Source organism: Bidens hawaiensis, unplaced genomic scaffold, assembly GCF_021521415.1.
Source record: "Bidens hawaiensis isolate Kalapana, Puna unplaced genomic scaffold, B.hawaiensis_p1.1 tig00021502_1, whole genome shotgun sequence".
Taxonomy (NCBI): Eukaryota; Viridiplantae; Streptophyta; class Magnoliopsida; order Asterales; family Asteraceae; genus Bidens; species Bidens hawaiensis.
This window is the reverse complement of record NW_027493339.1, coordinates 109,095-116,363: the sequence shown is the minus strand read 5'-3', so window position 1 is coordinate 116,363 and position 7,269 is coordinate 109,095. Positions and strand designations below refer to the sequence as shown.

At 32.9% G+C, this 7,269-nt stretch overlaps 1 pseudogene; it reads left to right on the top strand.

The window, feature by feature from the left end:
• The first annotated feature begins 5,146 nt into the window (after window positions 1-5,146).
• Window positions 5,147-6,154, top strand: LOC143563629 (GDSL esterase/lipase At4g10955 pseudogene; annotated as a pseudogene).
• The last annotated feature ends 1,115 nt before the right edge of the window (window positions 6,155-7,269 follow it).

Here is a 7,269-nt window from a genome sequence, read left to right as displayed (position 1 = left end):
ATGGCTTCTCCTGTTTCAAAAACCTTTTTATTTTTTATTAAAGAGGTTATTTCCTCAATTTTTTCTTGGATAGAACCTAGTTGTTCTCCTAATATAATTAAACATAAATTTGTATAATTTATATGTTTAAATAATTTATTTAGGTGAAAAATTGTTACTGGTAGAGTATCACCTTCCAGTAATTTTTGAAAAGCTTGGTAATACATTGTTACCTTTTCTTTTTCAATTTTAAAACCTGTTTGAGGAGGGAAAATAGATTTTATTTTTTTCTCTCCTAAATCATATTCTCTGTAAATAGTAGAAATTATACTATTCACATACTTATTAAAGAACCATGGAACAAAATAAATAATATAATTTTGTTCTTCTAATTCTTTATAAAATTCATCTCGAAAATATAGAATCTCTTTTATACTATATGTACATACACACACACACATATATATGCATATTTAATATTTTTTAATAGGTTTGTGAAGGTTTATTGTTGTGGAAGAGAGTGAGAGTTTTTAAGAAAAGTTTAGAATTTGATGTGGCGATGACGTGTCGGTTTGTATGGGTTTGTTGTTGTAAATGCTCTTAGTCACATGGGCTGGACTCACTTGAAAAGCGAAGTCAGCTAGCCCAATGGCTAGAGGTGAAAAAAAAAACGGTTCCGAACCCGACCCGGAACCGGTTCCCGTTCCTACCCGGGTTGGGTATTATTATACCCGAAAACTCTACCCGGTTTCATATTTTTCCTCAAAAATCGGTTAGTAGCCGGTTCCGGTTCTTACCCGGAATAACCCATTTCATTATTATTATTATTATTATTATTATTATTATTATTATTTCTTTTTGTGAATACTTGGTCCAGATTCATGCACCGAACAACCCAACTCCATGGAACTTAATTCTAGACTTTCATTTTAAGGAAACTTCTTGGTTTTCCTTTGGAATTAATTGCCATGAGGTCTATTATATTGTTATTAGTTAATGCCATGGGGTTTTGGCTCAGACCCAGTTCGTCCACAACTTAATATTCCGGGTAGATTCATACTTCAATTGCTTATTTATGACAATTTCTGTTGACTTTCTAAGTCAACCAAACCCGGTCTGTATTCCCACCTATTTTTATGTTCAACTAACAATAAATGATCAAGCTTTTTCATCGAAATATATATTTGCATGTGTTAAACATAAGTATAAAAGATGGACACATACATGTGTAGTTATTCTAAACAACTGTAAACATAGATGCAAAGTATTTTAAAACTGTTAAAACATAATCGTTTACACACATGTTAAACATATAGCTCAGATTTACAAATGTTATTATCAACTATTCAACTTGTCATAACTCATAAATATATACGTTATATTAGGAATAACCAAATACGAAAGGATTATATACAAATGTAACTAAATACATAGAGAACACAATTTTATACAAAGACCACATATATTGTAATTTATTTCATCTGCCTATTTTATACAAAGACCACAATTTTCTTATCATATCTATTGTAATTTAGTTTATTTAAACACCGAGCATTTCACCCTTACTTTTTAAAACAATAAACTACACACACACAAACAAAATACATAAACCGAGTTAGTAATTAAATTTATGAGATGAAATTGAAGCTTAAATCACACCCCCTTGAACACTTGAAAAAACCAGCTAGTCCTAGATCTGAAACATTGCCATAGTCATAAAATTTCCTCCGTCACATCCGTTGATGTGGCTTTGCACCATTGCTCCTGGTCATCGATGAGCAGCGGTCCCCCCCTCCCCCCCTTTAAGAGATTGGTGTGGTAGAGAAAGAGAGACTCAAAGATAAAAATGTGAGGGAAAGTAATTTGACCAAAAAAAACTATATTACCCTTTTGTTATTTAATAAAAATATAACATGGTTAAATCTGTTAGACACCATCAAGTTTTCATTACTGGGAGTGGGAAATTATTATTATTATTATTATTCATTAATTTTTTGTAATAATGACAACTCATTGTCCCCGTCAACTTGTAATGACAACTCATCATCCCCGTCAGCTGGTTAAGAGACAAATCAGCGACCACGTCATCAAAAACTAACGGTTGGTTAAGTTTCCGTTAACTTTGCACCCACATGCGTCGTTGGGATTATTATTTTTTTGTCATTTCAACTTATATTTGCCAATCAAGCATATTTGAGATTATATGAAGTCAATACTCCTAATAATAATAAGAAAGTCGTTCTAAAAAAGTAAGGAAAATGAAGAAAATAGACTTTTAGAATACTCGTTTTGGAAGATATTATGTAGAATACATGATGCTTCATAGTAGTTTACATCAGACCAATTTGTCTTCTTGACATTGATTTGTTGAATTTATGACGAGTATAGTACGCATTTCATATCTATATATATATATATATACATGTATCTCTAGGTTTGCAATTTGAGAAGAAACTTATAGCCTACAACAAAAGCTAAACCTAAACCTAACTGATTAATCATATGTCAGAAAAGTTTGGAGAGTTAGTGCCTTCGGATATGATAGCTTCTTTCGATAGGTATGTATATTAATTGATCTTTTTCGTTTTAATATGCCAGTATGAAATGATGCACGTACTTTTAGTAATAATACTGTTTTGTTATTGGTACATATAGTTTGTATACGTATGACAGGCCCGGCTTGGGCATGGGGTAATCTGAACCACCGGCAAGGCTAGGGGTGCAAACGAGCCGAGCCGCTCGCGAGCTACTCGAGATCGGCTCGTGAAAAAGCTCAATCTAGCCGAGCTTAAACGACCCCGAGCCCGAGCTCGAGCCTAAAAGAAAGCTCGTTTAATAAACGAGCCCGGGCCCGAGCTTCATTTATCGAGCTTGATCGAGCCGGTTCATGAGCCTAAACGGCCTGTCCTTTATATTTATTTTTTATAATTATATATATATAAATATATATGTATACATTAATTATATATATATATATATTAATATATACATATATATTTAATATTTATTAATTGATATATATATATATATATATATATATATGAAAATAATAACTAAATAACACATATTATTTTATTTATAAAGTTATAATGAAAATTCAAATATAACTATAAATATATAAAAATTAATTAATAAATATTAAACGAGCTGAGCGCGAGCTAAGCTCGAGCTTGAAAAACTACGAAACAAGCTGAGCTCGAGCTTTGTAAATAAAGATAAAAATGAGCCGAGCTCGAGCCCGAGCTCGAGCTCGAGCTCCGTATAAGTTAAACGAGCCGAGCTCGAGCTCGGCTCGGCTTGTTTGCACCCTTAGGCAAAGGCACATAATTTTCGGGGTACAAAAATTTTTATATATTTTTTTGATATATATATTTTGTTTTTTTTATATATAAAATATGTATAAATCTTAGTGCTCTTTATATATGTTGGGCCTATTATTTTTTTACACATACTTCATTTGAGGTATTGGGTCAAAACTAAATTTAAAATAAAAAATAATATCAGTTATTAGGAGATATGAGGAATGACACTGGTTTGCTAGGGTTCAAGTCCTGATCTCACCCGGTTTTACCGGCTCATCGCTGTCGTGCCGTTTGGCGGACATGGGGGTCGGGTTTTATCATGGGAATCCCTTAATAGGTGGACACCGCAAGGGGCTCCATCTGTCCGGACTCGTTGCCGGCTCGGGCTATCTTTAGCCAATGAGGGCCGTGTACGAAGTACCAGACGTTACTTAATTGATCGTTCCAAATATATATATATATATATATAGAGAGAGAGAGAGAGAGGATCATGAGAGAACTTCATTTTATAAAGAGAACTAGAGAACTAATAACGAAGTATTTTTAATTTAATTAAAAAACATATTTTTATTTTTTTCTTTCATCATTTTTATATGTTGTTATTCTTCACCACAAAAAATATAAAAAAATAAAAAAAAATAACGTTGTAATGCATATATGCAATATATCGACTTTTTTTATAATGCATATGTGCAATAGTGTGCATTTTGATATTTGAAATAGTGTTGAATAGCATATACATAGTTGTTTGTATTGTATATTTGCAATAGTGTTATATTATATACAAAAATAAAAAAAATCGATATAGTGCATATGTCCATTAGTGTTGTATTACATATATGCAATTATGTGTTTTGCATACAATTATTAGTGTCGTATTTGGATATATTCAATAGTGTGTATTATATAATGTATTTGTGTTGAATTATATGCAATAAAACACTATTTTATATATACAATACACATTAATGCACATACGCATTACATTGACGGTTTGTTTTTTTTTTGTTTTTTAGGAACAATATCATCTTATTAGAAGGAGGAAAGAAAAAAAAAATCACAAAATAATTTTTAAAAATAGTTAAAAATAATTCTTTACTAGTTCTCTAGTTTTCTCTTTAAGATGAGTTCTCTTTAGATCCCACCCCTATATATATATATATATATATATAGAAAAGAGTTCAAATAAAAAACAAGTGTTTTGTGAGAAGTGTGAGAAGAGCTTTAAAATAAAACAAACCACCTAAATATGACACTATACAATGTAAATATGAAACAATACAATTATTTAGAAACTACCAATCTCAACCACTAGATCATAGATCCAAGGGTCTAGATCTATTCTTATTCTTCTCACAAAAATATTGTTTTTTACATTAACTCTACCCTATATATATATATATATCAGTTAGCCATAAATTATGGCCCATAATCCACAATCCGTTTGAGGAATTGAGAGTAAAATCTTAGATAATATAAATTGTGAAGTCTTATCAAACAAAATTTGCTGTCAAGAATGCTAGAGAGCTTCAAGAATTATCGGTTAGACGTTAGTTATTACAATATTTGATTAATACTATATTTTTGTTATGTTAATTGCTATGACGTTAACGTCGTTATAAAAAAAACTAGCTTATATATAATTTCGTTACTCATAGGCCCCACCGGGCCTTTTTATTTCGGCTCGGTCAAGACATATAGTTTCTCAGAGCTGACCCTAAACGTATGATGTACCCTTTTTAGAGCCTACTTATGAGTGACATATTACAAGGTACGTTAATTTGTTTGATGTTTAGGGAATGATTTTTTAAGGCATTCTCCGGATAATTCAAATCGAAGCAACTGGATGTCTAATTCGGGCCTATATGTACTTTTACAGGAGCAACCCTAATCATCTAAGATCGCTTGCTGCGTGCCTTGTTCAAGGTGTTTATAGGTTAGAACGGGACCGTGAGCGAAAAATAAACAAGCAAGAACATGATGATTGTGATACTTCTCAATGGTGGAAGCAGTTTGGCTTTCAATTGAAAGATAAACATAAACTTATAGATGATACTGATTCTTCGTACTTTGGAGCAATATACGAGCTCAAATCTCGATCAATCTTAGGTCCAAGCTGGTATATCATAGCCTTTCGAGGAACTATCATTAGTCGTCCTACCGGATATAAAGATATGAAAGCAAATTTGAAATATCTTATGGCTAATCCTGAAAAAGACTCGCGGTTCGTTAGGGCTTTTGAAGTTGTTAAGAAAAAGGTGCAAGTGGCAGGAGCAAATAACGTGTGGATAGCCGGACACTCTTTAGGTGCGTCGATAGCATTGCTTGTTGGGAGGAAGATGGCCATGTCTCGCGTTCATATCACAACCTATCTCTTCAACCCGCCATTCATCTCTATTCGGAGTGAGCGAATTATGAAAAATAAAAAGTTGAACAATGGAGTCCATATCATCGGTAGTTTTTTGAAGGCTGGAATTGCAACCGCACTGAAAAAGATTCACCATGACGACGGTCCTAAAGAGGACGCGTTCGATGTGTTATCGAATTGGATGCCTAATATATTTGTGAACCCGGAAGATAAGATATGTGCCAAGTACATTAGGTATTTTCAGCATAGAGAAAATATGGAAGGGATGGGATTAGGAAAAATTGAAAAGATCGCGACAAAACATTCAGCTAGAAGTCTGATTTTCGACGTATTTGGGAAAGGATTCGAACCGTTCCACATTCTGCCAACGGCTAATTTGACGATTAACGGTTTTAAGTCAAAGCATTTCAGGCAAGCTCATGAAATTGATCAATGGTGGCAAAAAGATACTCTATTCGAGTCCAAGATATACAAATACGAATCTTCTCGCCTTATTGTGGAATGACATATTATCGTCGGAGCGGGTGGTGGGAATAGCATATATGGTGTGCTTATGTTCGCTATTTTATTGTGTTTACCCCTTAAAAGTTTGTATTATTCATTATTTAAAATGAATACATCAAGTGTTATACTATTAACAGTGTTGTAAAAATCGCTAGTTAGGTAGTAAGATGAGAGGACTAGCGATGAATCTGGATTAATCGGAGTTTATGATGATTTGTAAAGCTGTGATTTCCTTGTAAACATGTGACATTTTATACTTTTTTTTATAATTTGTACATACAATTATTTTTTACGCTATTTGAAACTTTCTAAAATTGCTTCAATGAAGTCATAGATGATCTAATCAGCCGATGACTTTTAAGTTCTTGTACAATTTTTTTCCCTTGTATTTTTAGGCCACCTTATTTTCTACATTAGAAAGCCCCATTGTCTGCAAGACTATATTGTTTTAAGTTTTAACTGGGCTCACATTAGCTTTAGAGTTTGACTTGGGTGTTTCTTCGTGGAAACCGTACCGCTAGTTGCCATTTGACAGTCGTTGTACTGTTACAAGGGCATAACACTTTGACGTAAGTCACGTAACACACTGTGGGACGAAAACCCAGGTGTGCTGGGGATTCGAACTGACAACCTTTCTCAAGGCATAGCTCAAATCTTTCGTTGTCTTTATCCACCAAAAATGACACAAATAGTGATCAAATTTGGGTCTCTGTGGGAGAACCCACAATTTCTACCACTAGATCATAAATAATGGATATGTTTTTGTACAATTAACTTTTGTAATTTGTACCTATAATCTTTTAATATACAATGTTTCATACAACCTAACAACCTTCCTTTAACGTGAAAGATAAAGTTGGTATCTCCTTCTAAACATACAAGATTTTATGTTTTCTTGCTACTTTATAAAAACTGCTTCGATGAAGTTATATAGTTGGTCTCGGCCATCGGCCTTTAAGGTTCAAGTGTTAATATGTCAAGAGTTAAATGTCTGTACATTTAAAAATCTTGATCAATCATAAATACGTTACCAAAACATGCTGGATTAAATGTGTTGCTCATTTAAATGCACACAACTGATTCATGACATGTTGCATTCATACCGTCACATATGTA